We start from the raw sequence: 10,516 nt of genomic DNA on the forward strand, positions 1-10,516 counted from the left end.
GAGAGCTTCCGACATTGTGCATATTGCTGGGGCATCAATTTCCACACTGCAGGAAGACGCTTACAACGAGGACGAGATGGGAGTTGTGCCTGTATGCGTTTACGCGCAGCCTCCAACTGAAGATTCAAGCTTACAAATGCCGCCCGAGATCTCCATTTCCACCACCAGCACACTTAAGCCCCAGTACAGGCCGGTTATCTGTGTTGTAGACGCCAAGTGAGTACCTTGATTCATTGCCTTTTCGCCTCTTTTTCAGCGCGAAATATCGCTAGTTATTCAATTAGTCAACGGCCTATAACTGCGCTCTAGTACGATCGATAAGCGCTCTTGTGCAAGACAAGCGATGCTTGGCCAACCTGAACGTCCTAGTGCACTTCGGCCGATACCAAGGGATTGACAAATTACGCAAACCACACCGGCCCCTGTACCTTCACATTGGGGAAGTGCATGGGATTTAACGCCCGGCAGCTGTGCATAGGCGACGAGAGAATCCTCAATGGAGGACTTCTCATTATTTTAACAGCCTTGGATTCTTTTGTGTGCTCTGACAAATCGCAACAAACGCGCGTCTTTTTGTGCTCCTTGATCTAAGTCGGTCGCAGAGGCCTGGATTTGGTCTCGGTCTTCGGATGAGAGATTTAACGCGATTGCCAAGTAAGCAATGGCCCACACTAGGCTTGCGGAAGTATGTTCTATTCTAGCGCAGCCTCCTGATACCGGTAACAAGTCGTTAAGGTGGAAACAAACCGAAAACTGCAGAGAAAAAAGTTACTAAACAGATTCTCACAGCGCTGCAGAACGAGGACAGAAGGAACACTAAAAACACAGAACGGCCGCTGACTACCAACTCTTTATTTTCCTGCCTATCTGAGCTGCAGATGTCAAAGGCTGTAGCTGGGTCATGCACAACTTTTATCTGTTAGTCCTTTTATCAATAGTTTAGTAATGCTATAGTTTGATAGTGCATACACTTTACATGAGTTCTGTCGAGCTGTGTTACGACTCGCCAAGCGTGTGAGGCGTTCCTTCGCTGTGTCCCGTGGCTGACAGTGTATCACGTGGTCCAGAAAAATAGTGTAAATCTGTGCCGGTTTTTTCACGCAATAAAGAGTTAGTAGTCAGCGCCCGTCCTTTGTTTTTCGTGTTCCTTCTGTCCTCGTTCCGTAGCGCTGTGTGAATCTGTTTATTAAGCATGAACCAACTAGCCCACACCAGAATCCGCTTAAAAGAGCTACGCAGTGAGAAAAAGTGAGGCAGTGTTTAACTACGGTTATACCCAAAGTTCAAGAAAGAGAAGGGGAGCATTGGATCACCGCACAGTAGCATGTGCCGCGCCACCTATGCATCAGTGCAATTTTGTCAATGGCCCGGATCAAATTCGGAGGTCGCCATTCCACAAATCGTACTACTTTGCGTCATCCTCCAGCGTAAATACCTCTTATGGATGCTGTGTTCACCATCCAAATAAATCTAATCTAATTTATTCCCCAACAAATGTTACGAGAAGCGCTAGGGCAGGTAAAGGCTGTGAGGATAGCTTGAAGAGCCCTGACCCCCTAGAATACGGGGAAGCATAGAAGCGTGCGGCTAAGGAAGTACAATGCACTAGGACGAACATATGCGTGAGTTATGCAACATCGCTCAAACAGGGAATTATAAGATAAAGAAAGAAAGAAAAAAGAAGTCACTGTATCACATCATTAAACAAACACTGCACGCAGTTCTTTTGATGATATGTTAGTTTTGGAGATCCGCTAGGTGGCGCCGCCCTGGTTAGCTGGCTGACTATCGTGCTCCGTTTTTCACCTGCCCCTGGCCTGGTCCAGGGCCTTGCCCGCCCCTGGATTTACACTCCATCGCGTCAGGAAGACATCCGCACCACGAGGACACCATTCGCATCACGGCCCGCTGTCGAGCTGGCGCTCCAAGCGCCTCCAAAAATCTGCTGCGGCGCGGCGCCTCACTAACCCTAACGCGCCGCGCCTGCACCTCTGGCATGCAGCGTCTCAACAAGCCCCTGAAGCCGAGACCCACCCATACCTCGCCGGTGTCAACTTCTTCCGACGCGGCCGCCGCGGGGCCTACTCCAACCATGCTTACAGCCATGTCTCAACCGGCTGCGTTCACCACCGGCCACACCACCGCGCCCATTCCCGTCGCGTTCACCGACGCTGGGAGCTCCGAATCGACAGCCGCAACGCAGCCGGCAGCGTTCGTCACCGCCGCGGCGTCCACTGCTGGCCAACTCCACGCATTAAGGGAAGCCAAGAGCTTCGGGCCCACAGACGCATCGCAGTCGACTGCGTTCGTCGCCGCCGCCAGTGCCGCCGCACCTACTCGGACCACACTTCCCGCTGACAGCAAGTCCAGCACCTTGGTACCTGCGTCGCAGATTGCGGCTCAGGCTGACGACACAGCAGACATGGACCTTACGGCGTCCCCGGTCGACGGCCATCTCATTCCGGCCCCTGAGGTCGGCTGGACCACCATCGGTGCCTGCCGTAAGCCTGCCTCCGCCACCCGGCCCCGCACCGAGCTCATCACAGTTGGCATACAGCTTCCCCCTGGCACCCTCAACCCCAAGATACCGCTCTACGACGTCCTCGCCGCAGTCGTCTCCGCTGCACAACTGTCCTCCGAGAGCAGTGCGGAGATTACCCTTCAGGCCAAGCCAGCCCAAAGCCTCGTCTTTTTAAAAACTCATTCTCCTCTCACCGCCCACCTCCTGCTTTCTATCACGCATCTTCAGCTTCACGGTAAGCCTATCACCATTAAAACATATGCCCCTAATCCTCCCATCTCATGCCTCGGCGTCATCCATAACGTCGGTGGCCACTTCACCCCTGATGACCTCATGCATGATATCGAATCATTCAAAACCGATATTCGTGCTGCTCGTATGATGGGCACCACTCAGTCGGTGCTCATAACTTTCGCTGGAACCGTAATCCCCCACTTTGTGTATTTCAAACGCGTTGCCTTCCGGTGCCGTCCCCATAAGCCTAAGCCTCCCACCTGCACCCGTTGTCTCGCTCTTGGGCACCGCGCCCACCAGTGTCCACAGCACAGCGTTCCGGCAAAGTGCCGTCGCTGTGCTGCTCCTCTACCCGCCGACCCTTCCGCTCATGTATGTGCCCAGCCCTGGTGCGTTCATTGCCAGGTAAACACCCACTCCTCCCTCGACCCCACTTGCCCCTTTCTCCTCGGTAAACAACGCGAGTATGCCAAAGCTGCGTACCTACGACGCCTAGCTTTGCGCCGGGCCACGCAACCCACCCCTCCTCCTCCTCTAATCATGAACCTCCGTCGGCTCCGGTCACGTCACCACCAGGCTCCTACGCCGCCAAAGTTAAAGGCTCCTCGGTTCCAGCGTCCCTTTCCAGCGTCTCTTCCACTGCACCACCCTCTCCATCCCTGACTGACGAGAGCCGCTCCTTCGACCTCCGGCTCGCTATGCTGGAACGCCAGCAGCGAGAGCAACAGCGAATTTCCCACGACCTACAACAACAGATCCACGCCTTGACCCAAACACTCCAGACAACCACCTCCTCTCTTACCTCCCAGCTTACCAAGCTAAATGAGCACCTTGCCACACTCACCACTCCCTCCTCCACCGCCCAGGTCGCCCCTTTGGCTGATCTTCTCGAAACCACCACACAGGCACACCACACTCGCTTGGTTCAGCTAGAGACATCGGTTCTGCAGATTCTTACCACCCTCCAAGCACAATCCAAACAATTAGAATCCTTCACTTCTACGCTCCAATCCCTGCATGAGTCACTGCCCCCGGCCAAAAAGAAGGAACGCGTACCCTCACGAAGTTCTACCTCTACACTATCATAATGGCTCTTGGCGAGGACCTCGAGATTGTGCAGTGGAACTGCCGAAATCTGTGCCATAATAAGACCCCCCTCCACCAGTATCTACTCGCCCGCACCTCCCTGCCCCATTTTCTCCTTCTCCAGGAGACCCGGACGGCCCGCACTGTCCCAGGCTACCGCGCCTACCATGCCGCTACGGCCACACCACTTGCGTCTATTTATGTACGTAGCGACGTGCTCGTGGAGCCACTTGATATCCCCTCCGTCCTTCTTAAATATTTAGTTGGTGTGGTCTATTACCACCCTTCTTCCCGCGTCTCACTCGCCCTTTTGTCTTTCTACAACCACCCTGTTACCTCCTCTTTATTTTCCGCCCTGGGCAAGTTCCTTCACTCTCTTCCTTCTAACTCCCATCTCCTCTTTGGTGGTGACTTTAATGCCCCTCACACACTCTGGGGCTACCCTCAAACCCTCAAACCCGGCCGCCTCCTCCACTGTCTTGCCCAGGAACGCCACCTCACCCTTCTCAATACTCCTGGCTCCCCTACTCGAGCGGGCACTGCCTCACAGCGTCCCACGACACCCGATCTCACTTTCTCTCGGGGTTCACTTTCATTTCACTGGCAAGTCACAGCCGAAACTCTTCTCAGTGACCACTATCTTGTCCACATTTCCACCTCTCTTTCCCACATCCCTCGAAGTCATCCGGTCACTCATACTGACTGGCACGCCTTCCGCGCTAATCTCTCCTCTGACTCCTTTCAATCCTACGACGACTGGACGTCGCGCATCACTGCAGCGCTCACGTCCAGTAGCCGTCGTGTTCGCTCCTGTCACCCAGTCCCAGACCCAGATCCTCACCTACTCCGTTTATGGCGTCGCCGTAAACGTCTCCAACGCTCCTTCCGCTGCCAACCCCACAATGCCCAACTTTCTTCCCGGATCATTGCTCTGCGGGCCGAGATCGTCGCCCACTGCGCCTCACTCGAGCACTCTCGTTGGAGTGCTCTTTGTGACCGTCTTGACTCTGCATTGCACTCGCGATCCACATGGTCTCTGTTCAAATCCCTCCTTGGCACTAAGCCTGCCCTTGCTCCCACTCTAGCTAAAGCCCTGACTCAAGGAACTCCCTCCGATGTTTTGGATCAGCTCGCCTCTCACTATATCCCGCCCCCTCTGGCACCCTCTTACCCGATGTACTGCGGTGGACCTAACCCCGATCTGGACCAATCCTTCACTCTCCGGGAGCTCGAATCGGCTCTGGCTGCTAATGCTACACGCTCGGCTCCCGGTGAGGATGCCATTACATACACCACGCTTCGCAACCTTCCTGACTGCGCCAAAGAATTCCTCCTTAAAACCTACAATGATGCATGGGACAGCGGCTGCCTGCCCAGCTCCTGGACCTCCTCCCTCATTTCTATGATTACAAAGCCGGGCAAGCCTCCCTCTCTCTCTAACCTCCGCCCAATCTCCCTGACATCATGTGTTGGTAAGACCCTTGAGCGAATGGCCCTGACTCGCCTCTCTAATTTTCTCGAGACGAGGGAGTTCTTCCCTCATTCTCTCATCGGCTTCCGACGCCACGTCTGTGCACAGGACATGTTTCTAGTTCTCCAGCACACGTTTCTGTCACCTACCCCCACTCAAATTCACGCACTTGTGACCGTAGATGTTCGCAAGGCCTTCGACGGTGTTTGCCACGACCACATCCTTTCCCAACTCTCCTCCCTAGACTGTGGCTCCCGCATGTACTGTTATATCCGCTCATTCCTCTCTAAACGTGTCGCTCGCTTTCGAGTCGACACCTATCTGTCCGACCCCCACAACCTCACCCGAGGCACTCCTCAAGGTGCTGTTCTCTCTCCTACCCTTTTCAATCTTGCTATGGCCCCTCTCGCCTCCCAGCTAGCTGAAATTCCCGACCTGCATCATATATTTTACGCCGATGACATCACTCTCTGGTGTTCGTCTGGCTCTCCCGGTCACGTACAGGACACCCTGCAACGTGGCCTAGATCTCATCGACTCCTTTCTCACCACTGCTGGCCTCTCTCCTGCTCCTGAAAAATCCGAGCTCCTTCTCCTCAACCATTCCTCATACCAGCGCTCACACAACCAATTCGTCTCTCTCCACCTTTCTGGCTCTCCCATTCCTGTCGTCACACAGTGCAAAGTTCTTGGCTTTCCTTTGCATGCAGCCAAGAACGTGCAAGCCCTTCACCGTGCTGTCACCACCTGCCACTCCGTAACTCACCTTCTGCGGCGCGTGGTCACTCGGCGCTCAGGTCTCCACGAGGCTCATGCGTGCCGAGTTGCCCACGCGCTGGCCCTCAACAAGGTCTTGTCCTTTGCACCCTACGTTTCCTTCAATCAGACTCAACTTAACGCTCTTGAGACTGCCCTTGTGGGCCTCTACAAGGCAGCTCTCAACCTCCCTATCACTACCTCTACTGCAAAGATCTTTGCAACAGGCCTCTTTCATCCTCTCCGTTCTCTGCTCTCTCTCCATCATGACTCGCAGATTGCCCGGCTTTCCCTTACCCGTCAGGGTCAGTGGTTACTGACTCAAGCGGGTATCTCGCCCATTCCCTACGCCCCGTTTACCTCTCCTATTCCCACCCCGGCTCCCAATCTTCGGATCCTCCCCCTTCCGTCCAACATGTCCCCCGTTCTGCACGCCGGCCGTCGTCATGCGGCCGCACAGCACCATTCCCCTCTATTTGATACCCAGGGTGTAGCTTACACGGATGCCTCCTTCGTGGCTCCTCGAGGTTCCTGCGGCTACGCCCTGTACCACCCCCACCTCCCCGCTCCTGAAACTCACACCAGCGGGCCGTTTCTACGCCCTCCGGATGCATTGTCCCTCGAGGTCCTCGCCATTGCGCATGCCCTCCAGTCATTTGCCCTCCTTCCCTCTCTTCAAGAGTACACAGTCTATTCAGACTCACAAGCCGCTATACACCACATACAGAAACGCACCCTAACCCCTTCTCTTCAACAGGAGGTCGAACGAGCGGTCTCCGCATTGCAGCCTTCCATCGTTTTCCTCCGCTGGGTCCCTGGGCATTCAGGGATTGACGGCAATGAGCTGGCTCATCAGCTCGCCCGTGACACACTTTTCCGGGCACCGTTGATCCCCTGGCCCAAGCCCTCGGAGGACGGTGGGAGACTCACCCTTCGCCGCACCATAAAAGAGGTCTACCTCGAGCTCCGCCTCGACAAACGCCTTTACCCTCCCCCTCATCCATCACTTACAGTGCCGGAGGCTCGCCTTCTTCGGCACGTTCAAATGAATGCAATCATCACCCCGTCTCGCCTCTTTCTCTATCGCTATCGATCGGACCCTTCCTGTCCCAACTGCCCCTGTATCTATGCGGACCTTGCCCATTGCCTCTTCTATTGCCCGGCTGCTCAGCAGTCGGGTTCCTACCCCCCACCTTCTTTATCCATCACCACCTGGCTCGACTGGCTTGGCGCTGAAGGGGAGGAAGAACAGCGACTTCTGGTCGCCCAGGCGGTCGATATGCTCGGCCTGTAAATTTTGGCCGAATAAACGTCTTCTACTACTACTACTATGTTAGTTTCATTTAATATGCGATTTAGAAGTGTGGGCAATAGAAGTTTCCATATTTGAAGTCCATAATGGTTTCAGCATTTAGCGATATACCACACTTCAGGATGGCGAACATTACAAACCGGGAAGTAAAACAAAGGCATTAGCCTCGCAGCCAGCACTTTTAACCTGGTTCTCACTGCTTCTCAGATAAAACCTGAAATGCGGTTAAACGTAGGCATAAAGTCTTGTTTTTGCAATACCTTTCCTGCAGTAATGACCGGGACTTGCGGGCTCTATATGACACGCGCTTTCATTTCTTGCTACCGCAGGTACACCTTCGAGCGACCATCCAGCAACGGCTTCTACTACAGCCTTAAGGCTATCCCCAATCGCTACTGCACAGCAATGGTCTACTACTCTGTGGCCATTGCAGCCGGAAACCAGCCTCAGTACAGGATGGACAGTGGTCGAGCCGAAGAGGCGCTCGGGCAACTCGTGCAGTCAGCCGGACGCCGCCACCGCAATCGGAGCATTCCCGTCTACCTGACCATAGGCGGGTCACGGAGCGACAGCTACGCAATCATGGAACTGATGCGCAAGCCGAAAAAACTGCCCAGGTTACTCGATGTTCTTCCTGGCATTAGGGACGTTCAGGCAAGTGGCATGCAGTTTTAGAGTGCTCACTCGTCAACAGGCGAGAAAATAGGGGGCCACTTTACACCATTATTGCCATAAGGGAAGGGACGCCATAAGGGAAAGGAAGAAGGAGGGAGTGAAAGGAGAACGAGAGAAAGAGGTGCCGTAGTGGTGATCTCCGGAATAATTTCACCACCAGGGGATCTTTGACGTGCACTGACATCGCACAGCACACGGGCGCCTTTTGCGTTCCGCCCCCATCGAAACGCGGCCGCCGCGGTCGGGTTCGAACCCGGGTACTCCGGCTCGGTAGACGAGCGCCTTAACCGTTTACAAGGTAAGTTGCTGGGCGAGTTGGTTCCGATATTCCATGACTACAGCGCAAAGAACGGGATAAGAAGAAGGACACAGGCAGAGACACAACACATCGCTGACGTATACAACTGAAATCTTTATTATCTGCCAGCCGGAATAAGTACCTAGCAGGCGGTGAAAAATGAAAAGTAATAGACACAAGTCATGCAGCGGAAACAAAAAAATGCAAAAAAAAAAAACACTAAAGCACACGCGTGTCAACATTCACATTCAAGGTACCGTTTTTCTTTTCCTGACAGCAGTATAGATGGTGCGCTTATGCAATCTTCAGGGAGCCTTGCTATCATGTGTGCTTCTATGATTTCTCTTGTCAGCGAATCGCGGTTCCTTCCTATCACAACGCACTCGTTGTACAATGGTACGCAGGCATCATTGTCATCTTCGTCATCAACATCATCACTTTTGCAGTTTCTACAGTGTTTCGATACGTTCATTTTTCACCGCCTGCTAGGTACTTATTCCGGCTGGCAGATAATAAAGATTTCAGTTGTAAGTCAGCGCTGTGTTGTGTCTCTGCCTGTGTCCTTCTTCTTGTCCCGTTCTTTGCGCTGTAGTCATGGATTAACCGTTGAGCCACCGCTGCAGCTCCACGAAAAACCTAGTTGTGCGTCTTGCAATAGGCACATACAAAGAATGTACCCCTGGTAGTGATGCCGTCAAAAGGTGGCGCGACCAAGGTGGGCGGCCTGCGCGCAAGGTAGCTCCCCTGGGAATTTTTAGTGGATTTTTCGCTGACGGCCAATTACGCCGACGCCGGCTTTCCCGAGGCACGTGAGGCCCTAAACGCAGTCGCGTTGTTATATGCCCTGTAAGAACATACAAACCCAGCGGCAGGGCAGCATGCGTTACGTTCAGAAGGTGGAAGTAAAAAAAGGTAAAATATATATAAAGCGTAAATATATAACGTATGGATGAACGTATCCACACTGGGTAGATACTGAAGTGCAGTCGCATGATACGCTTGCTGGATTGTAGTCAAAGGGATTGATGGGTGGCTAGCGCGGATATTCCCAGCACTTGCGACAAAAACAACAGTTGAGGGAACCCTTAATCTCTTCCTTAAGGGTATGACGCAATAGCTTAATCGGTTAATCCCCATTCATGCAGAAGGTCATACTCTACAATCATAGATCCCTGGGAGTCCTCGTACCCCTCCTGGCGCAGTGGTGCAGCGGTTAAGCGATGCGCCACTGCCCTGCGACGGCAGGTGCTCACAGCGGTGGGCCTTGTGCGGCCCCGGTTGCTGTCCCCGAGAGACCAATAACTGCCACCTGTCAAGGTAGGCAGCCGTTTGCTCACTTGGCAGGCTGTGATGACGCCGTAAGCTCACCACGTGACCTACGCGATCCACCTGCCTCTTAGGTTGCTCTCTAGCAGTAACGTAAATCCACCCAAATTTCAGACCGGTATATGGCTCTCCAGTCCCCCCCCCCCTCCCGGTTTGTCGTGACGTCAGATCAGAGCCCTGTTGAGATCGTGTTAGCGTGATCGGGCCGGAGAAGGGACGAGGAAGTCAGCGATGTGGTTAAGATGAAAACGAAGAAAACTTTATACAGGCTATTTACACGATTTACAGCAGAGCAACTGAGAGGGACTCTCAGTGGATGAGGACTGCTTCGCTAACGGGAGTGCACTCGAGTCTCAAAACAACTTCCCGTTAAATAGTCTTCGTATTCCCCAGATCCCTGACTGGGGAATAAACTTCGAACAATGACATCCAATCAGATGGACAGTTGCGGACACTGTTGATACCGCCCACGGCAGGGGCGGCGCTGGGCCGTGGGGCTAGCACTTCTGTCTTTCAGTCAGCACACCACCACTCTGTTCGTTGACCCGAGGGTCGACTCGGCCACGGAACGCCGCCATCGTCGCCGCATCTTCGGCCTTCGGCGGTCTTTGACTTCGCCACTGCCACCATGGTCTCTCGGTCCTGGAAGTTCGCTGCCTTAATCCACTTAGGCAGGAGGGGAGCGCGAGCTGCCTTAATCCACCCAGGCAGGGGGGGGGGGGGGGGGGGGGCATCCCAAACCCAACAGCCCCCGCAGCTCTCCCGAAGGTCATGTTGCACACACGGCGATCTCGTCTATTTTTTTATATGCTAGAAAACGCTCTTAAAGAATGGTAAG

The sequence above is a fragment of the Amblyomma mixtum genome, chromosome 1 (genome assembly GCF_055824585.1).
Source record: "Amblyomma mixtum isolate Tamu chromosome 1, ASM5582458v1, whole genome shotgun sequence".
NCBI classification, from domain to species: domain Eukaryota; kingdom Metazoa; phylum Arthropoda; class Arachnida; order Ixodida; family Ixodidae; genus Amblyomma; species Amblyomma mixtum.